General features: G+C 38.4%; 1 protein-coding gene across 1 annotated transcript in view; it reads right to left on the bottom strand.

The window, feature by feature from the left end:
• Window positions 1–16,468: 16,468 nt before the first annotated feature.
• FAM19A2 (family with sequence similarity 19 (chemokine (C-C motif)-like), member A2) overlaps window positions 16,469–23,638 on the bottom strand; it is a 55,518-nt gene continuing 48,348 nt past the window's right edge. The window contains exon 5 of the mRNA XM_009887823.1: window positions 16,469–16,847. The gene's annotated coding sequence lies outside the window, so the exon portion shown is untranslated. The remainder of the gene's footprint in view (window positions 16,848–23,638) is intronic.

The following is a 23,638-nucleotide window of genomic DNA, read 5'->3' as shown; positions in this document are numbered from 1 at the left end:
ATCAGTCCCCGAGGCCATGGTCCCACTCCATCTGCTGGAACATCCCACACAGACACACACACACAGACACACACACACACACACAATACGACCAGGTCTCCCATGGGCCCCAGCAGCCAACCCTGCTGTGGTCTCAGCTGCTGTGCTCCTTTCTGGGTATGCAGACCAGCTTTTACCACAAAAGGAGAAGGCAGTGAGTGACTGGGAATCATGTTCAGAAATGGGAAGGAGGTAGTCAATTAGGCAGAAGAGAAGCCTGTTCAGAATTATAAAAGATGGAAAGGACATCTGCAGAAAATTCTACTTCAAATTCTGAACTGATAGGAGAGGGCTCTTCAATAAAAGCAGAAGAAAACAGATAAGGATTTATGGACTTGGTTTGGATTTGAAAAAAAGAGAAAACATGTATCCCACTGAGAACAGTTATGGATTGAGTAAATGCTTGTTCGCTACTGCTGTATCACAAAGCTGTCAAAACTGCAAATGCAACAATGTGCAATACTGTGGACACGTTAATTTTTTAATAAAAGGTTGCCAAAACACACAGTGGGAAGAAGCTCAAACTAGTGTTTGGGAATGTTACTTACCAGTTACTTACCCAAATATTTGATTGGGGTTGGCAAAACAACATAAGGAAAAATAAAATTCACAGCCATGACTTGAAAAGAAACTGTGGGACTGTGATATTTATACAACACGGGAGGTGCCCTACAGTTCACAACAAAGAAAGCCTGCCAGATGTTTGCCAATTTATGCATGCCTCATGCCATGGCCCTTCGCAGCATTTTGTATGTAATGGAAGAGAAGCCTGCACAAGAGGAAAGCAAACAAAAGGAAAGAGTAATAAAAATGGACGTTTTGAGCAAGAGGAGAGCGAAAAGATGTCAAGTCCATTTTGTCAGAAACTTTCTCTATACTAATCTTCCCTGCATAAAGATACAAGAATGACCCTTATTTCTAATTAGACTTCTTATGAAAATACCAGTGAAATGTTTATTTTAAAAGTTGTGCATTCTCTATCTTTGAAGATTTTTAAAAGCAGCCTGGATGAAGCCCTGAGTAACCTGGTCTGATGTCGGAGACAATCCTGCTTTGTGTCAGAGGTTACAGTAGAAGCTGCCTGAGATTTCTTCCAGCCTGAATTGTCCTGTGATTCTGTGATCCTAAAAACCTTTGTACATCAGAAAGTTCATCTGCATATCTGAAAGCAGTCAAGGCAGCAGGCAGGTTCTGAAAATTTGTAAACACGTCGTATGTGTGTGTGTCTCTTTCTGCAAGCCATTGGTTACGACTGTTGATCGGTGCATGGCATAGGAGTTTGAGGTGCTTTTACCTCAAGAACTTTTGAGTTCAAACCAAAAAGTCCATTGAGCCTGAACTCAAATTATCTTAGAATGTAATTGTTGTGATATCTGTCAGTATAAATGTTATCAAACTCTGACACAAGGAGAGGGTGAGTTTCAGGGAGAAGCCATCCACTCAGAGGAGCTATCAGCCTCTTTAGCCTGCAGAGATGAGGCAACAGATCTTGGACCCGTACCAATAGCTCCTCTCTTGAGAATTGTCTATGAGCAGTCTGGAAGTACTTGCTTATCTAGGTTGCCGCAACAGTGTTGCTGCAAAGTTCATGTTTGCATTATTTTTTTCAATTCATTGTGATCTTCTGGGGTGGACTTTTCTGTTAACTAAGCCTACTTTCCACTGTTGAAGTGGCATGAAGGGTATCACTGATAAATGGCAAGAGTTACGCCTATGCCAAGGAGCTTTCCGTTGGCAGAAAGATGGTGAAGGTGGAATTGCCGTGTCCCATGGCATCCTATTTAGTGTAATGGATAGGAAGGAAAAGTGCATAATAATGGTGCTGAAACAGTGCATAATGTCAGCTGGTAAATATAAACTGGAGACGCTGCTTGGGAACTGTTTAACCAGCAATAGGAAGCAAAAATGAAAAGCTGTAAACATCTCACTGTGCCTGAGTAAAGCTCAGATGTAGCTAAAACTCTGCTCCTGCTGTCCCTGTTTAATTTAGTCAGCTCACACCACGCTGCTTGTGAATGGTTCGTATTTTTATTGCAAGTTCTTACACCCTTACCTTAAAATTTTCTGTAAATGTGGAAGAGAGTGTAAAAGATGCACAATAGTGCAAGAACTGGGAGCAATCAGAACAATTACTGACAAAACAATGTCCCTCCCATAAATATAGCATTATGGGTATTTACAAGAACAACAAGAAAACTTACTGTGTACAAGATTCTCACTTCCATTCAGGCAAAAAATTGATGCCATTTAAAAGCAGTAGTTCATAACACTGGGGAAAATTCTTACTATGCTGAACGTGCAGCAGCTGGTGGGATGCTCAAATGTCATGCTTTCTCTGTGAGGACATGAAACCACTGAAGAGCAAATATGTTAAACATAAAATAGAGTTAAGGAGGGTTTTGTGACATGGGAGATTTACACTTCCTAAAGTTGTCCTGAGAACAAGGTTGTTCTTTCCATTTAAATTATGTCCATGGCAATTAAGAGCTGCAAAGCAGTTGACAAAGCATTTGTTACTGGTGGACATACATGAACCAAGAAAGGACAAATTTACAACCTTACTTGGAAAGTCATATAAAAGTTCTGTATAAACTCTTTCTTGTCTTATCAAGTGCCATCTCAGTAAGATGGTTATAATAGCACAGAACTCTTTTACAGTGGTATGGAATGTCTTTACGTTTGTCTGTCAATGAGTGATTCTTATTTCCCTTCTTCTATGAAAGTATATTATATGTTACTAGATATTATATATTACTACAATTGTTTTGCAAAGACAAATACAGAATAGGGAGTTAAAAATATTAGAAGATGCACATATGGAACACTAAGTACAGCTGGATGTTGATCATGCGTCTGTTTTCTACACTGGTTTCTGGACTTTGTATATTAACTTCCAATCAGAATCTGCTGCATGTGTTTCAAATCCTCTCGGAGTAAATAATTTCACACCTTTCTGGGGGCTAATCTTTAGCTAATCTAAAATTTATATTTAATACAAGTGGATCATATATACAAGTGGCACACATTTTGTTTGTTGCTCAGATGTGATAATTGTTAATAACTTTAGCTAGTATTTTCCATTAACATATACTAGATTAAATCAGTTCATCTTGCGGACTGAGGAGATTAAACATTGTGGGGAGAAATTAACCCTCTTTGAGCCTTGTTTCTTATGCTTTCAGGAAGGGTAAATTGCAGTGGTAATGTAACTATCAAAAAATCCCCATTTGTTTGCTGAGCATTTTAAGCAAAATCTCTCTTAATGCTTTTGGTTATACAGTTGATTATTAACAGTCCTGGAACCTAAAAAGCTCTGCCAATCCACTAAACAGCTAAGTGCTATTTAGTGCTAGAAAAATACTGTCCACATATCACACTGCGTACTTCTGTCCTACAATAAAGAGTTTTCTTGAAAGTGAAGGCTGAAGACTTCATGATCATTCTACCCCTACCCTTTGTGATAAAGCTGCCAGCAAAAGATGTTAATGATGATGACTTTGAAATACGAACGCTCATCCAATAGAAATGAGTGAGAGAGAACAGATTTGCAAGATCCACCAGGAAAAAAAAAAATCCCTGTGAAATGGAAACCACTTTCTGATTCAGAGTGAGACTGCAAGGAATTAGTCTAATTTGTAATGGTTATTAGCTCTACAGTAGGCTTTTCTCTGGCCTAGGAAAGGCTTACTGGAACTACATCCAGCACACAGACAGTGAGCAAAATTCTTCTACCCTGTCCTCATCAATTTGTCTAAAAAGTGCTGAGTACCCGCATTCAAATGTCCCCACTGATTCTCACCTCTAGCACAAGAATGCTTTGAGGGCCATTTCAGGTTTACTAGTAATGTATGGAACTGTACAAAGAATAGGTACATGATGCACAGTGGGAAGGACTCCTTTTAGTGCCATAGGGATTTTTGTTGGCTAAACACCCTCATCAGTTCTGTGTCTCTGCTGTGAATCAAAAGCAGGATCCACTGGAAGAGCTTTCTGTAAGTACATTCCAATGTTAATCATATAGAACCACCTTTCAGAGGGGCTGCATCAGCTCTCAGGCACCAAAGAAGCATCTGCATCACCGAGGATAACAATTTCTCTTGTGGAGTGGGCTTCACACACTGCAGTGGGCTCCATGGCACTATCACAACCCCTAGGAAGCACCCTAGAAGCAGTACAGTCCCAGGGTGAATGCAAGTAAGAAAACTCTGGTACTCCTGTGAATGCTTACATCTATGGTGCACGTAGTGATTTGGATCAGTCGTTGCTTGCAAATACACATATTTCAATGGAAATACCTTAAAACCTCCTGTATTCATATGTTATAAGGTTTTTAAAGGACTGTGTGTTTAACTTATTTTCATTTCTATGGTAAGGGACTGTTAATCTGCACTTAGTATATTGCATCTGATAAATTTTATGGATTTGACTGTATAAGGGTTGTTTTCTTTGTCAAAGAAAGTATCAATTTAAGTGCAAGCCTCTATGCTTTCTACTTCAGGGACATAGAGTGCTATTTAATTGGCTTGTGTAGATTGCTTGCTGATTTTTGATACTTTAATAAAACTCTTTGGCTTCGCTGTGGTTTCCTATTTCCTTACAATTAAGCAGAAAACAAGTCCTTAATACAAATGCAGAACTTTATTAAACTTACAAATATATGCAATAAAAAAATTTCAGAGCAGTGCAGTCCAACTTGCTGATTGCTAACAAGGTATAAAAGTGTTTTTTTAAATTATCAAACGATGCTTAATCAAAAAAGAAAAAAAAAAGGAAAAAAAGTTAACTAAAACTAAAGCACAGCTTGTAAATAACATTTTAAAACTTCCCACAGGCAAACTGAATTGCAGTGATCTGCTTTCTTCCCTACCCCTACCTTTTCTCTGACACACGGTGTGGAGCCGTATCAGAGCTGAACAAGTGGGGAGCATTTGCCCTGTTACTCCTACACTTACTTGAGCTGTGCATGCCCTAAAATATGTGAATGTAGTTAGTAAATCCCGTGTTTGGGCACTTGCTTGTTCGCTACCTGTTGGGTTACCAATAACATATGGCACTTTCCCTGATTCTCTCCGCTCATATTCGGAAACTTTGTGAGGAACCCAGAGCCAGTGAAAATCCAAACCATATGCAATAACTGACATTTCGTGATGTCGCACAGATAGAAAGACCATAGATAAATCTCAGCCTGAGGTGGAAATTAACTGTCTTTTGTTGAGCCTTTCAGCTGCAGCAAGCTATATAGGTGCATTTGGACCGTTTGGATTGGGCCATTTTATTAGGACAGATGGATCAAGCTGAGGGGCCTGATTTTGCACTGTCATGGTGAAGGACTCCCACTCCACCGCAAAGTCAGATGGGGCAGTCGCGTGCCTGTTCAATAGCTTGTGAAGACTCAATAGACCTGCAGATGTGGGAGCGCCCAGAAAGTGGGAGACTGCGGGTTTGCACAGGCCCCACTACCACATTTACATCCTCATCACCCAGAGAGGAGGACGGGGTTGGGCGGTCTGTGTTGCATGTGGCTTTGCATGTGTTTAAGTAGGTGCTGATAAAGGCACCGGTCTCTTGCTTGTGTTGATCTGTGTTGTATTGTATGTATATTCGTATCTTCAAAGTACATGCACAGCCTTGTTACAGCCTGGGACTGGAAGCTGGACCAGCAGTGGCCAAGTCTGGCAGACTGCGGGGAGAAACCCATTGTGTCTTAGAGTCCTCAGGATCTAGCTTCCCCTAATATTACTAGAAGCTCAGCTTCAAAATACAAGTTCTTCTGAAGGCCAGCTTTTCATGCATACATCAAAGTGACATTGTGATAAGGAGAAACATGGCACTGATGGAAATACTTTAGCATGAACGTGAGTCACCATAAGAGGAGTTCCCAATCCACAGGCAAGCTATCTCATACCAGCAAGTCTGTGTGTGGCCAGAAATGTTCTTCACTGATGGCAAGGGCAGTCATCTGTCCCTGTAGTGGTTGGCTCATAGTGAGAAGCATGGATGTGATGAGAAGTTGTTCCAGTTCTGGCGGTAATACAAGTATGCCTTCCCTTCCTCACAGAACAAAAAGCAGTACAGTACAGTTTTGTTACAACTGCAAAGCACACATAGTCAATGAAACGTTCATTGCAAAGAAAATATGATTCCTCTATTAAAGTAAAACAAAACAAAGCAAGAACAGAGGAGGGCACAGCACAGAGACAGATCCCGGGGTAGATTTCAAAAAAGCAGAGTGGCATATTGCCACACTGCTGATGGGAGTACAGCATCGCATGGCACTGCAACTCCCCCATCATGCGGCGTCTGGACCACAGACCCCATTACACCTACTCCCGCTCAGATCTCTGAAAAGTAAATCAGCTCGTGCTGCTGGGCAGATTACTGCTCCTGCTCACAGTAGCACACTGCGAACTGGCTCGGGCATCTCTGCAGTCTGCTGTGTGGATGCCCCAAAGTGCACACAGATCAGCACACTCTGCAATACTAAACTCCTCAGCTCACACTCTTAGGCATTCACACAACATTTTTTGTTACAACTGTGAATGAAGCATGTTGAAATTCTAAGCCTACAAGCACCGATATTTCAACCAAACTCATTTGTGCTCTTAGTGGTTGATCCACAGCCCACTAGAGACAATGGGAAGACTGCCATTAACTTCACATCAGGCTCATAAAAAATGAGGCAGATAACTCCCATTAATGTTAATGAGAGTCATGTATATAAATCACCTAACCGCTGATGGAAAAAGAAACCTTTTCTGTTCTGCTTTCTACACAGCTTCCACAGTCTGTGATGTTCATCCTCCTCCAATAGCATTGTGAAGACAAAAGGTTTTTCAGCCACGTCTTTCTAATGATTTTGCTTTCTGTCAACATGAGTCAAGCTTCATGTAGACAGAATACATTTAATCATGCAGTGATGAAACAATTACATTTAAACATTGTAATGAACAGACTTAAAATTACAGCAAAATTATTTCCTAGAAGGCAAATGATTATTATTTCTCAATTATTGTTGAGAAAGTACACTAACAACTCTTGGTTTTCTTTTCTATTGACTTTAAAAAAAGACTCATCTTCCTAAACTTGCATTTTAACTAACAGAGATAATTATTTCCCTTTTTTTATCCTTCTGCCCCCCAAAAGATGGATTTTTTCACTTCCTTCTATGATTGCTTCATGTTGCCTTTACATCACCCAAATTTGCTTGCCCTACAATGAAGACATACACAGACATACATATGCAGAATTTATAGAGTGGTGTAAAACAGGTCCTATTTGTTTTAGCTTACCTTCACTATTTACACAGTGGGTATGTCCTGGGTAGAGAAGATAATAATAAACCACGTGGTGTATTACTAATTCTGGTCTAGTATATTAGTCCCTACTGGGCTTTTGTATAGCTTAAAACTTTTTTTACACTCATTATTTCTACACACACAAAAAAAGAGCTTTCTTTATGTTCAGTATCTTCTAACTCTTTCTATTTGTATAAATATACGTGTAAATTTTTAAAAACAGATAGAAATTAATTCTCTTTTTTTTTAAGTGGAAGGTAAAAATATAATATGGCATTAACCTCCCTAATATTTAAATTTGAGAGGCATTTTAATAGCATTCCAGAGGCTGCATTTTCCTGTACATTTCAATAATGATGGATGGTCAAGACACAGTGCTGGAAAAATGAGCTACCGTTAACGACTTGTCACCAGCAGGAGATATTAGGATTCTAGAAAGCATTGCAAATGGATTTTTAGTTTTCAAGACTAGACTGCAGCTGCTTTGCTCCACCAGATTTAGTCTTTCTTTGGCTGCTTATCCTTAACTCCTTAATGTGGCACATTAATTATAGCCCCTCATATGTTCCATTCTTTCAGGTCCCTGAGTCTAGAAATGTTGCCACTCAAATAGCAAAGTGCAAGCTTTCCATCATTCTAATAGTTAAATAATGGCAAGGCTATGCAATTGAAACAGCATGAAAGGTCACCTTGACAATACTCTGACTGGTAAAAAGTGCCTTAAGGCATCACAGTTCTTTATTGTGAATGAGTTGACTGAGTTTATGACTATTCAGGATATTTTAATAATTTCCAGGTTTGACACAAAGTAAGAAATGCCGTTTTGGAATTGCTGCAGATGTTCAAATACATCAAATTTAAAGACAGTATTTACAAAGCATGGTTTTGATTATATTGATGAACAACAAAGTGGGGACAGGGAGGAGTTTGAACAAATGATAACATTTTTTGGACAGCTGGCACAGGTAGTCAGTATGAAATTTAAACCTGAGCAGAAGCCCATAAGAAGCTTAAGTCACCAGCGAAGTTCTCAGAAAGCTCTATTTTCAGGCTTTAAGGAGCACATGCATGGAGTAGAGACCTGGCACCGGGGCTTTGAGAGTAAAAGCCAAATGCCTTTCATAAATTGCCTTTGGTATGTGTTTTATGGCAGTACAAAGAACAGAACTGAATTGCACATTTTTGTCTGTTGGAGGTGGGACCAGGACCATGTAATTCTCACAGTTATACAGTAATATGACATCTGGTGAAATTGTGAAGGAGATCCAATTTTTTTGTCACCTGTATTTTTTTCTTACCCAAGCCCTTGAAGTTTCATACGCTTTTATCTAGGTGTTCAAATTAATTGAAGCAGCCTAACTTGCCAAATTATTTAACTAGAATGCTTAAGGCCAGATTTACCTGGAGAATAATTTCACTAAAGACAGTAGAGCTAACCCAGACACAAACTGCCTTGTACTTCTTTTTGTGTTTCCTTTCAGAACTGCTAATTGCAGAAATTGATCGGTTTAATGTCCTTATGTTACATGCTTTAACAAAATGTGACGTAAGATTCAAGCTATATGGACTTGGGCAATAAACACATCATTAACTGAAGTCCAGTCAGCACTTTAGCTCCCAGTCTTCTGGTACATTTCCTTCCAAAGACATAAAAATGGGGAAAATACTTGCTACTTTTCTTATCCATTAGGAACATTAGGTAAAGCACTGAATTTGAGGGGTCCTGGATATTTCATTGCATATATCAATACTTAAGGATCCATCTTTCAAGTAGCTATTAATCTTTTATATTAATATTACTACTGCACAAATTTCTGTATAATCAAATTTCAATCAAAGCAGAGGGCTGGATATTCTGAATGACAGAACACAATCTTACACATAGGAGTTATAACTTCCTTCAATGAGCAAACTGCCTAAGAGCAATCAAATCAGTATATCTTCAAGGCTCTTTTACTACTTCGTCATCTACTTTCTAATGCTGGTACTGACAGAATGGAAAAACCACAACATGCTAATGAAAGACTTACAACCCAAAGAGCATTTTCCTGCAGGTACTAAAAAGTCACGAACCGATGACACTTTTTTAAAAGGTGCCACCAGTAGCTGACAGAGAGGCTAATACATATAGAGCACAAATGAATAAATTATAATAGGATGAAAAAATAAGAAGCTGCAAATACATCTTTTAAGTCCATTGTTCAGACTGGTGCAAAATAATAAATTTTAAACTTTCACCTTATAATAAACATTTATCCTGTAGCTGTCAGAAAAAAACATATAGAACCATCAGAGTTGTCAGTATAAGACAAAAGCATGTATGGTAATGAATATTTTGCTTCCTGCTGAGGCTCATCAGAGCAGCTGTTCTGCTCTAAAAGGTGCAGGGCAAGTGATGCAGCTTGCCAGCAGCTTACTGGGCAATGCTGACTTAGAACAGTTTAGTAACGCAGTCCAATTTCAGTAGTAATGGAGGAGGGTCGGATCTGAATTTCTGAATTTCTCAAGACACGACACCAAATCTTGGCTTTAGACAGGGATATTTGCCAGCAGATCCACACACAACTCTACCGCAAATGCTATCTAAACAGTAATTTTGTGTCTCCTTTTAGAAAGGCAGTGACCTAGATGGAGACATCCTGTGGACACATCTTACATTTCTGAGGTCTGTAGAACCACACCGTAAGAGATGTCCACACTATTTCTCTGTGTCCTTCCAATATTCATTTAGGTATGACATTTGATTCAGCTCCATGGAATAAGGGGTATCCTGTCAGAACTGTTGCTTTAGGAGCCGGGCAACAATGATGTCTGCAGAAATGTTTCTCTAGATGACAGACCATATTTCACCAGTCACTACAGCAAAGTTGTGTGTTCCCAGACATTGGTCTATCTACCTCCCAGCTGTCCACTGGGTAACTTCTGCTAGTGCCCACCTCCACCACTGGGATTTTTTTATAGTACCCTAAATGCTCCCTCTTGAAAACAGCTTCATGGTCATTATTGACTAAAAAATAAGAGGAAAAAAAATACAATAAAACAGGAAAGAGCCATAAATGTAATTTAAAAAGCATCACAAACATCAGCATATAATATTTTGAATTCCTGTATGATTAGTTTATTTTTGCTTTATTTAACTATAAGAAAGGATAAAGAATGAATTATTAATATTCAGTAGTCATTAAAATAAGAGTTCTGCACTGTATACGATCCCCATCCATCAGTCAGCTGAGCTGGATGAAATAAACTTTATTACTTTTTTTGTGAAAAATAAAAAAGGTATTCATAAAAGTCATTGTGTTGACACTGAAATCACAAATGCACAGCCAAAGTCCTGATCCTCCCAACAGATTTGTACAGGTAGAACTTTGACTTCTCTTCATTCCTATTAGCAAAAAGATCTTGCGCAACTATAGTTTAACTAAATATTTGGATAAATAATGTAGGAAATACAGAGTTGGCCTCAAATCAGCAGCAAAATTCCAACCACTATCCCTAAAGCCAGGCTTTAACCCATCATCTATATCTTTGAACGCACTGAGGTAACAGCTCCATAAATGTTGATTTGCTTATGAAGTGGGAAGAAAGAGTTTGAACTTTCTCCACTAAGTTTGCCTGCGCACAGAGGTCTTTTATAATATAAATTTAAATACACAATCTGTTTTACAATGTTTTCCATCATCTCTCCTCTCCATATGTTCTCCCACTAGGAATCTAATGAGTTCTACATATGAGGGATGACAAGGGAATATGCCTGAGAAATAATTCCAGCAATTACGGCATATGGAGGCATTGTTTTTGAGTCGCTTTTGCCATGAACATTAGGCAGAGCATCTGGGACCAAATTCTGTCTACCTGCCCATGGACATTAGCAAAATCATCATCTTCCATTTGTAAATTCTGCTGAGGTAATCTGCCATACAGAGAGGACCATTTCATCAGCTTTATGATCAGAGAGCATATTGAAACACAGACCATTTATAGTCAGGAAAAAATGCCTCTATTCAGACAGAATAGTTTAAGCTGGAAACCATTTTAAGAGAAAATGACAGAGACACATCATCACTCTCATTCTCTTCTCTCCAAGAACTACGAAGAGCCTGTGTTCAGTTCCAGGCCACTATTTATTAAAAAACTTTTCTCATCACTACTGAAGTTTTGTAAGAACTGACTGGATCCCAGGAAAAGAGAAAATGACCAAAGAAAAGTAAAAATAACAACAACAGCAACAACAACTCTAAATCAGTAACAGGAGGGATTATATTCTCTACACCCAAAAAAGATATAAATGGACTAAAAATCCTCCTTTATACAGAGACACAGTGACTAAAACAACTAGCGTACATTTTTTGAGTTCTGGATATCAGATTGAAATACTAAGACATAAGGCTGGAGAATTCAAGTTCTGTTTTTGTCATGTTTGTTATGACAGTAAGGAGAAAAGAGATCAAGAGATTGAAGCAATATGCTGATATGGGGTAAACTTGCAACTCTACCTATTCATCACACTCAAGACAAACGTCTCAGCAATGCAACTAACATACGTATTTTTACATGTTGTTTTCCCAGCTGTGCAGTTGAAGCAGTGAAAGCAAAGCCATAAATCCCAAACTGCAGGCTCTTTAGGTTACCTCAGTGTTACAGGGAGAAAAAGAATGGTCCTGCTGTTATAGAGAATGTAGCCAGAATTTTACAGTTATGAATATAAACATATTTTAAAGAGCTAGTATAGAACGTTTACAGTTAGGTTTACATATGGGCAATAATACTTCTATTACACAAACTATTTCTTGAACTTAGTTGGGCAATAAACTGGGTTTTAGAACTGAAAACCAGATATATTTCAAGTCTTTCAGTCATGGCTAATATTGATGTGATTAGTGATATTTAATCAAGAAAATCTGTTATTAAGGAGTAACTGCATTTCACTTGCCATTGCCACAAAATTACCTGTGCAGTAGCAAGAAGTGATTGAAAAACAGAAGGAAGGTTCTTTAACCATTAATCTGAATAGGGACAGGCATGTGAACTTTAATGACCTTGCTCATTCAGAATTTTCTGAGCAAAATGCTGGACAGTATCAACTGCAGCTGAAGGCCTTATCCAAACCCCACTGAAATCACAAGGTACCTTGCCATTTCTGCGGTCTGGCTTTGGAGCAAATCCCAGAGACACACGAGACAGACCTTTCCACCACTCTAGAGAACAGGCCTGAGGACCTGCTGTCACCACCACAGCCCCAGCTTCGGGATGCTGACTGTACCCCAGTGCTCCCAGGCAGCATCCACTTCCCCAGAACCTACACCTCTCTTGATGAAACCGTACTACAATGGTTTTGCCTGGCATCCCACTAACAGCAGTCTAAGAACCTTATTCATTCCTTTATACAATAGCTTCCAGCTGTCACTGCCAGTGGCCCTCCTGCCAGATGGTTTTAAGTTAGTTTTGGATTAAGAGATGTTGGCAACACTTGTCATCACCTGTCAAAAGAAAGTTGTGGAAAATTCAGCCTTTTCATATACTACCTCTTGTAATCACCACATAAGCAGTGCTGATGAATACAGTAGATGTAAAACAAACAGCCATGGAAGACATTTTTGCTAAAATATTTGCAATAACTGCCTGTAAAGCGGTATCAGAAAATTACATAACGTCTTCCAGAAACAAGATCAAAGATGTAAATTGGAAATGTTTTCTCATCCTGTAGAAGAATAAACAGAAAAGTTTCTCAGAATACAAACTGCGTTATAAAGACTAACAAAGTGATTAGGTAATTCTCATTATTCAGTTTAATACCACTGAAACCATGAGAAATCATTTAATACCATCAGATTGTTCAGGTGTGGCATGTTTGATACAGAGCTATCTAAGTGGCAAAAAGAAACTAGAGATTAAGGCAACACTTCTATTACAAACCAAAACTGTGCTCTTTTTCCTTGCCAACATATTGGTTAACAACAGATGTGTAAAATTCAAGTCATGAAGGAGGAAGCAGTAAATCAACACAAAAGGATGCCAATCACATCTTTTTTGTTGTTATAGACATCCATGCATTACCTAGAAACTATAAAAGCCAGCTGGACAATCATAATGAGCAAAAAAACCCCAGAATATATTTTTATGAAACCTAACAAAAGAACATGCTTTATAGTAGATTTCTAGTTTCAAAACAAATCTATCTATCTGATGAACTCTGCCTCTACTTTTAAAACATATAGATTCTACACAAAGTAGAGCTGCATTGGCTTGGTGAAATACTGAAACCCTACACCAGTATCGTTCTTGAGCAGAGCTGGAGGAGTCAAGATTTAAAAGATACAGGATAGATAGGAAGATTTAAAGGATATAGGATAATAGGTAGATGTAAAGGTAGTATCTGCAGCAGTGCTGTTTCAAGGGTTAACACTTACTTATGACCAATAAGACAGATACAACTAAGATATAGTCTTGAATGTTTTTTATAAGCTCTATCTTAGGTTTATTATATCTGATTTGGAATTCTTTTTCATTAAGACCAGAATTTCGGTTTTGCTTTGTTGAACTGATCCAGTGCATTTTATTTTGAAAGGTTTGAACAAAGCAGTGAATTTTCTTTCCCTGTCAATGCACTGCCGCATGGCACTGCAGAATAGGAACCCATATCCTCCTGCAGTTCGGAGTTCTTGATGATTACTGAATTCAAAGAGTAACACGGATTTCCCTCTGATCGTAATGTCTGATCATCTTTGTAATTGGATGAAGCTGGGTATATCAAATAATCTGGGAAGTAGTGTATAAGGAATAAAGGAGTAATTGAAGCAGGATTCATCTTCACGTGCTTACAATGTGAAAGCCCATAGCTGATCGAGTCACCTTTTCAAAGGTAGCACTAAAACAGTCACTATGGATAACTGACCTATGGTTCCCAGCTCTCTTTTGGGATGCACGAGCAGAGTCCACTGTTGAACTGTCTTTTTTGGTTTTCTGTTAAACAGTTCAACAAAATAACCTGAAACATTACCTTTTCAGAAATGCCTACCATGTTCTGTTGCTACTGAAAAGATCTAAATGGAATTTTTCATAATTCCCATTTTGTGAAGAAAAAAAAATTATTCAGTCTGGCCTGAAAACAACAGTACGCTCACCAGAATTTCCCATGACAATGCTAGAACAGTTGTGCTGTTTCCTCTGGAAAAGGACCTTTCAAAGTGGTAGGAGATATTCCCAGCTCTACCGAAGAAATACAAAATTAATATAACCCTTGAGATTCTTATCCACTGAAAAAAAATTATTTTGTTCCATGGGTAAACAGAACAGATCTCCAAAGCGCACATCCATACAGGGAACTATATTTTATATTACAATTTTATTCACTTGTTATGAATATTCACAACATTAATCTACTGCAGATAATCTATTCAGTATATTTGAAAATCCATTTATTTTCACTTATTGATATGCATGTGTTACACTTGTATATAATACAGTATCTTCAGTGTTGGTTTAAGAACAAAGAAACAAAGAAAACAAATATTGAGAAGCATGATGTAGATTTTTGACCAGACAGGCCAAATTCAGATTTTACAAAACAGCACATTCACACTTTGCACTGTCCCAGACAATCTCTTTAAGATGCTACCTTCTGTCCTGCACCAGTTAGCACAATTCCATACAATATTAATCCGTCCTAAAATACTGACATACCTAGTGGCTGCTACAAACAGTTTATCCTAATTAAATTTTAATCAGAAAAGAATATCTTTCCCTGCCAACATTTTTTATTATTTCTCAGCAGAATGATAGAATATACTTCTCAATTTTATTCCCAACAGTCATTTATTTTATTTAAGCTCTCCTGTGCAATAATACAGCAGAGGTAATGAAATGGTTTTGGAACAGCAGGGGCTACTGTGACAGGCAGAGCACTCCAGGGTGTTCATCCATCATGGAATTTAATATATAACTACCTAGCCATGTCAATGGCTTGTAATGATAAAATCATTTCCCTCTTTTTCTGGGAGTCTGGTAACCACACAGGACTTTATTTAAATAAGCTTGCCCCTATATATTTTTGACTACCATTAACTGTGTGTGGCTTTCATTTCAACGCACCAAAGCATACAGCCAGAACTCCCTCACCCTCTCCAGTCAGCACGCTTATGCAGTGTCACTAAAAGGAATTGCCAAATTTCTCTTGTATCAATATTACAGATGGTACAATATACATTAAATGGAGTATAAAATTATACATTCTGTAATAACTTAGAAAAAAGCTCAGAGATGCTTAAGGCCTTTAAATATTGAGGATTTTTTTCATGTAACAGCACATCACAAAGTTCAAAAATTGCTACTGAAACAAACAAACAAAAAAGCAAATGTGATCTTGGCAAGGATCAGATCTGAATTGGATGACTGTAAGCAAGCAAAATACCCATGAACTGTGAATCTGGGAGGGCACTAGGACTTTTTTCCTTTATAGTAAACAGACTGGGCAGACATCTACATAAGCATCCAACAGTACTTACGTCCAAGCAAGAGATTTTATTTTTTAATAAAAAGACAAAAATTCTGAATGATTACCATCCAATTTCATAATTGCAAAACTCATTTACATCCCTGCCTACCTTTATAAAAAGGGATGAAATACGGTCATTGACTGCTTACCATGGATTTCAATCAATTAAAGGTTGGGAAACTAAAGTACATACCAGGAACACCCATTTCCTTCAAACTAAATGGAAATGTATATCGTAAAGGTATAAAATGCCTTATAATGGAAGTGGTAATTGAGTTTTGACCACTACTTTTTTAACTGCCAAAGAGCTGCAGTAGTTGGTTAGCCTTAGGGAAACATGTCAACCTGACTATACATTCTAATATGACTGATGTATTCAGATAACTATTACTTGTCAACAGTAATTATTAACAATGGATATATATTTCCATTCCTATAACAAAAGCAACTTCAAGATGTTGAAATATGTACCTTTGAGAGCTCCAAGATTAGAATACAAATAAAAATGTCTAAAACTGCGCCATGCCAGAGGACAATTTCTGCAACAGAAATGTAATTAAAGCAGTGTGCAGTCCCACCAGCAATCTGAACGATGGATCAGGGATCATTTTAGAGAGAAGGAACAAATACATTTTGGAGGTTGACTTCATCAAGATGAAAAGCCATCAGTCTGGAATGGAGAATCCGAAAGATTGCTGCTTTTCTGCACCTTTTGAATATCAGCTCTTGTGATTACAGCTGCAAATTCCTCAGCAAGTGCAATTTTACAAGTGTACACAGTTCAAACAGTTGAAATCTTTGTGACACAGAAGTTCAAAATAACTTTCCAGTAGTTTTGATATCAAGGCTGTTGCTGATTACAAGCCAGGTTCTCATTGAAACAATTGATTCTGAAGGATACACCCCAGCAGTATAAAATTTCACTTCAAGGATTGCCTGGAGGAATGAAATTCCTATGTGTTGTATTTAATGTTATCAGCCTTGAGACTGACTTGATTTGTCTTTAGCTATCGGGTTACCTGTAAAGAAAAAGAAAATCAGAAAATCAAAACTGTACATAGAGAATCTACTTCTGAAGTACTGGAAACTGAGACTGAAATATAAGATCTCTGTCCAGCAAAGCTCTTTCAATTGTTTTTAAATAAGTGAATAATTCCCAATGGTATTAGATGGGATTGCTCCCCAACTTAAGTTGTGGGTTTAAGTGCTTTGTTGGAATTGGACCTGACAAGGAGAAATTGAAATGTGACCATGCTTAAAAACATAATAAAAAAAATGTGAAGGTCACAAATTACCAACCCACAAATGTCAAAAGCATTGGTTTCACAGAAAATTTCTGTATTTTGTTGATGCGTTACAATGTTAGAACTTCTGCACGGTAACAACTATGCTTTTAAAATGTTAACCATTGAGTATAACAGTGACTAATACTGGAGATTCTTCTGTTCTTTGCATGCTACTTTAAAATGCAATGTCCTGTTAAGGGCTAAATGCATTTTTGCAAGCAATAATCACTTCATGGAGAAACAGGACAAAAATCACGCATACATAAACAAGAGATAGATATATCCTGTTATTCACAAGGTATAAAATAACTACCAAGGAGTTCACTGAGACTGGTTTCACCAAGCCTAACATGAAACAAGAGTGGAACAGAAGGACCACAGAGAAAAAGTGGGAGACAAAGCATTTCACAGTAATTGGACTTTCCCTGTGTCTGATTTGGGTTTTAAACATTAAAAGAAAAAAAGAAAAAATCCGTCATATCAAAGAAACATAACTGAGGAATATTTCTGCTGTGTCAGTGGATACAATTAATGATCATGTAACATTTTAATATCAAATTGTGTCAGGGGACAACATCCCAACTCTTGAGGAACAACCCACTGGAACGGTCACAAAAACACTTTATGACATCAAGGGACATACGCTTTTCATTTTGATCACAGAGAGAAGGGTCATGCTCCTTAATGATGAAACATTCTTTTGCCCTCGGCAAAACTGTTTGCATACAGCTCTCGTTGGCTCTGCAGAGCACGAACATAGAGCAGAATATTAAAAGGACTGTTCAAGGAGTTCATTACTTCAGTTTGCCTTCTCCACCAAGCTGCTTTTAGGAACTGCATTTAAGAAGGCAATAATAAAATTGTGCTTTGTGATTTTTATGATACATGGGTTTATGTTATTACACTGCTCTTGTTTTGTTTTGTTCTTGCTGTTGGAAACAGCCTCATGTGGCCCCTTCTATAGCGGAAGATTGCCTGAAAAAATAATGAAGAATTAATTAAAAGTCAGGCAACATATTTCTATACTCTGCACTAAAGCTCAAAGGGCTGACACAGCATCTTATTGTTATTTATTTTTTGCTTCATTGCAACAAGCTGGAATTCTACTCAAGGACCCAGGTGCTACTGAGCTACATAATGTAAAATACACATCTTCTGATCCTATCCACAGGTGGATTTTTATTAGCTTCACTTGATATATACACGTGTATATATATATAACTGTGGTAAATCAGCTGATGCAAGGCACACTGAAGACAGATCAAAGGATGTGAGACTCCCAAAGAGTCTCATGTAGATGCAGGGTCAAAGCTTCTTACTTTTCCAAACAACAGAATAGACCAAAACCAAAGCAGAACCAGAGGACGGTTTCCTCAGAGGCAGTCACTGGAACTCAGCTGAATTCTCTATTCTGCCTACATACCCACAGAGCAGACCTTTGCTATTAAAAAGAGAGGGTACTAGCTGACTTTTGAGACAGCACGTTGACCATGACCTAGCAATGTGCCTTTGAAGCAAAGGCGGCTAATGGCATCCTGGGCTGAATTAGACAAAGTATTGTCAGCAGGTCAAGGGAGGTGATCCTTCAGTCGTGTGCCCAGTTTTGGGGTCCCCAGTATAAGACAGACATAGAGATACTGGAGGAAGTCCAGCAAAGGGCCACTAAGGAGAAGAAGGGACTGGAGCATCTACATATGAGGAAAGGCTGAGAGACCTGGAACTGTTCAGCCTAGAGAAAAGGCGGCTCAGGGTGGATCTCATCTATGTGTACAAATACCTGATGGGAGGGTGCAAAGAAGATGGGGCCAGGCTCTTTTCAAGTGGTGCCCAGTGATAAGAGCTAACGGGCACAAACAGAAACACAGGAGGTTCCATCTCAGGAAACACTTTTTTTACTGTGAGGGTGACCGAGCAGTGGCATGGGTTGCCCAAGGAGGTTATGGAGTCTCCATCCTTGAAGATATTCAACAGCAGTCTGGTCCTGGGCAGCCTGCTCTAGGCAGCTCTCTTTGAGCAGGGAGGTCAGAAAAGATGACCTCCAAGGGTCCCTTCCAACCTCAACATTGTGTGATTTATTATTTCTATTACATCTAGCTCTGCCAATGCGTGGACTAAGGTAATAAACTGTAGCTAGCAAAACCAGTATTTTCACACATACATGACTGCTCAGTTACATGGTTGCTTGGAAGTGCAAATGTTTTCTTCAGTTACGAAGAAACTCAGTAAAATCATCATCTGCAGGCCTATCTGCTCCCCCCATCTAGCTCTACAATTGTGTGGTGGAAAAATCCCTATAAAAGCAACATGAGCAACCTGAGGAGAAGGACTTGAGGTGTTGGTAGATGACAAGCTCAACATGACCTGGTAATGTGCGCTCACAACCCAGAAAGCCAACCACATCTTGGGCTGCATCAAAAGAACCGTGGCCAGCAGGTCAAGGGAGGTGATTCTGCTGCTCTGCTCCGCTCTCCTGAGACCCCACCTGGAGTATTGCATCCAGCTCTGGGGTCCCCAACGTAAGAAGGATATGGACCTTTTGGAGCAGGTCCAGAGGAGGGCCACAAAGATGATCAGAGGGCTGGAACACCTCTGAGGAGAGGCTGAGAGAGTTGGGGTTGTTCAGCCGGGAGAAGAGAAGGCTCCGGGGAGACCTTACTGCAGCCTTCCAGTACTAAAAAGGGGCCTACAGGAAAGGTGGAGAGGGACTCTTTATCAGGCAGTGTAAGGGTAGGACAAGGGGTAATGGTTTTAAACTGAAAGAGAGTAGATTTAAATTAGCTATTAGGAAGAAATTCTTTACTGTGAGGGTGGTGGGACAATGGAACAGGTTGCCCAGAGAAGTTGTGGAAGCTCCATCCCTGGAGGTGTTTAAGGCCAGGCTGGATGAGTCTTTGAGCAACCTAGTCTAGTGGGAGGTGTCCCTGCCCATGGCAGAGGGGTTGGAACTAAATGATCTTTAAGGTCCCTTCCAACTCCAACCATTCTATGGTTCTACGATTCTACGATATACAGTCACATAGAATAAATAGGTGATATAAAGAAAAAAAGGTCAGGTAGCCATTCAAATCTCTGCTCTAAAACAGGTGTCTAATCATATACAAAGGTCATTTTGTTTATACAGCCTGCACAGGAAGTCAAGCTGCATATTCCTAGTTTTTACGATTACATGATTGGCGTTGTTAACTGCTTTCCTTTGCCAGAATTTTTATTACACCACCTGCCTTTTTGCCTTTTTTTTTTCTTTTCTTTTTTTTCTCTTAACTTCCAGGTCACACACTGCTAGTCTGAGTAACATGCACAGCGGTCCATGTTTGTCTCTATCTAAGAAGGTAATACTTGTTATGTGCAAGCACACATCAGCCATTAACATTAATGGAAGTTATATATCCATACATATTAGGGAGAGAATAGACCTCTCAGATGCTAAAGGCAATTTCATAATGAAGCAGTGAAATTTTAGCTAATATCTAGTGATGGTATTTCCAGTAAAGCCTAATTTTGGATATTATTTTGTTTGAGTGGCTGGGAAACAAGGTATTATGCCAAAGGTCTTCACAGGAAAAGGGTGACTGATAGCAGTATGTGTTAGATCTGTAAAATCCTAAGAGAACAGTAACAGACAGAATAGGTGCAAATCAAGGCTAATCAATTTTTCCGTTAATAATTAATATGTATGGAAAAGTAACTGTGGCTGTTTAACAATACAAATTAAAAAAAAAAGGACATTAAACCTTTAGCATCCTAGGTGTTGATTTGAATTAATTTGTTCATTCTTGGAACATAATTACTCCCTTTATGCTAATATATTTTTTCACATGCTTGTTATATCATAAATACAATGCATTAGACCCTCTTCACTTTCTCGTATTAAATGTGCAATTAAAGTATAATTATTCTGCAGTTGCAGACTTTTTAATTTACATTAGTGAGTGGCTGCTGTAAATTGGCTGTAATTGTATGTGAACTCGTTTTATTTTAAAACAACATTATATAATTAAATGCAAGTGAAGTTTTCCACATTACTTCTGCTCACTAAATGTTCAAATCAGATTCAGTCTTTGGGTACAACATTTTTGCCGGGGTAGCCCAGAATGGAGCAGAGATGAAAAGACCTCAAAGGCAGCGTGTTAGAAAAGCTACCAGCTCAAGAGGTTTTCTGGACAGCCTCCATTCCAGTGCTGCTGACAACGGGTGAAAAATGTCCTCGCTTGTGAAATCCCCACAGCTGATGAATATAGCAGATAACACCACCTATTCCATAAGAATAGATTCCCAATAAAAATGCAGCCTGATAGTTTTACTCAAGACTTCCTTCTGCTTTAGAAGAGGAAAGGAGGAAAATCAAGACTATAGCATGTAAAGAATGGCTGAGTGAATATTCTCTAAATAGTAAAGCATTTTTCCTTACTTTCATGCACCTAAGCATCAAAGTTACAGGATCACAATTAGGTATAGTACAAATCTTCTATTTCTTCACCAAAACAAATGTATTACTAATTATTTGCTAACTACAAAATAGTTTCTACATGAAAATTAGGCATGTAATGAATTATTATTTAATAATGTTATACAAAAATAGATAACAATATATCATATATTGAAATCAGTGTGTGCTGGAACATTTCATAACACAACTTTATACATTGCTATTTTATTGACTGGCAACTCTTCCAGTTTTTTTTTCTATGTTTATCGCAAACCATACACAAAATCCGTATCAAAAACAAACGAGTTTGCAAAGTCAACCACTTGAAGGTTAGCAACTTGCCTTTCTATGGGTGCCCTTGCAACTCCAATTCTATCTCTTTTCCATCATGCACAGTAAACAACAGAATTTAGTGGGGGAGGAGTGCTGGAGGGAAGCCTATTATAATGTCGTCAGGACTATGTATCAATGCAAATGCAGAAAGGGGCAAATTTTTAAGCCTGTGCTTCTTCCCTCCGCAGATGATTCAGCAGTATGATGGACCCTCTGTTCCAGGTTTTCGCCAAAGAATATAAACAAAGGTAAGAAACAGAAAGAACTTAGTACTGGGGTTCCTCTTTTTAATTAGAACTGTTCCATCAACTGTACAGGATTGTGTGTGTGGTCATAGCCTGAGTGTCATCTGCGCATACTCAAGAATCATGAAGCTATCTTTTTTTTTTTTCCTGAGATATGTAAGATAGAGAAAGGAATATTTTTTTTAAAGCAATTACTAGCTTACCCTGAGTTAAGTGGAATTTCATGAGACAAAGAAAAGCCATCTCGGCATCCCTAGTATTCTTCTGTAAAATATTAAAGGCCTTTGGGAAACAAAAATGGTGTGAGGATTTCTTTAAAAACTAAAAAGGGTCTCATAAATATCTTTAATGAACAACATGAGATAAGTTAAATGCAGGGAATGCTAGAAGAATCCCTTAAATAAATGCTTGAAGAAAGAGGCCTAAGAAATGGCTTGAAGAAATGTTTAGATATGGATTGTCTTCCAAGACATGGAGATAAGACAGTGATCTTGTACCAAGACAGCCCTTAATTGTATGCAGTACATTTCCATCCATTTTGTGTCTTTTTTTAATATTCTTCTTATACTGTACATAAACAGACCACCAAAAAATTTAGTAAAACAGGGTCAGCAAAGTGATTCTTTAAGCAAACCTTTCCAAATAAGGAATAGACTTGAAGAGGGCTATACGAGTCATATTTTTCCGTGACATAAATAACTTTGTTTTAGTAGTGAAAGCCTAATATGAATATTGCAGTGCAGAAACAGCAGGGCCCATACAACCAGAAACAAACATCTGCCAATGCATTTTTTCAACTTATGCCCTCTGCGAATGAGGTTGAGGTTGGAAATGAATCTTTTGAACAGATGGAAGCGCGCTATTTCCTGGAACTTCAAAATCCATAGAGTGTGTTTGCCATACACTATCATTCATACATGGCTTATGAAAGCAAATGGGAGTTCGCATTGCCACCCGTGTGTGTTTATTCACTGAAACCGTTCAACTTTTATGCTTGGAAGGTGCTTCTGATCTAATACTACTACCTTGTGCCAGCGATACTCAAAAGTATGTTGCAAATGTTAACAAAGGACAGGCTCACAATTTCCTCACAGCTTGAGAATCCTGTAATTTATTTTCTGAAGAAGTGGGGAAGCTGGACAAAAGAGCTGTTAAGGACTTTTCTGCAATGCACTAACAGTAGATAGGTGTGGATTTGGGTGTTTATGCTAGACAACTAAGTTTCTGGGGGCGCAAGAACCATTTCAAAAGTCTGAGAAATGTCAAGGCAATTCAACCATATTTCAAGGGTATGCTTGATGAAGTAACTCCAGCAGACAACTGTGAGTAAGGAAACAGGCTCTTGTTTCAGTATCACAGACCGCTATTCGATTTGGGCTAATGACAAATGGCAAAATTGGAGTGATTTGTGAGCAGATTGGAAAACAGATATCTAAGGATAACTATATGGATTCATTTACCTTCAGAGAAGGTGACATATTGATAGACATTTTTTCAAGTCTTCAAATGTTTCATTCCCG

Source organism: Charadrius vociferus, unplaced genomic scaffold, assembly GCF_000708025.1.
Source record: "Charadrius vociferus isolate BGI_N301 unplaced genomic scaffold, ASM70802v2 scaffold125, whole genome shotgun sequence".
Taxonomy (NCBI): domain Eukaryota; kingdom Metazoa; phylum Chordata; class Aves; order Charadriiformes; family Charadriidae; genus Charadrius; species Charadrius vociferus.
This window is presented reverse-complemented; position numbering and strand designations above follow the sequence as displayed.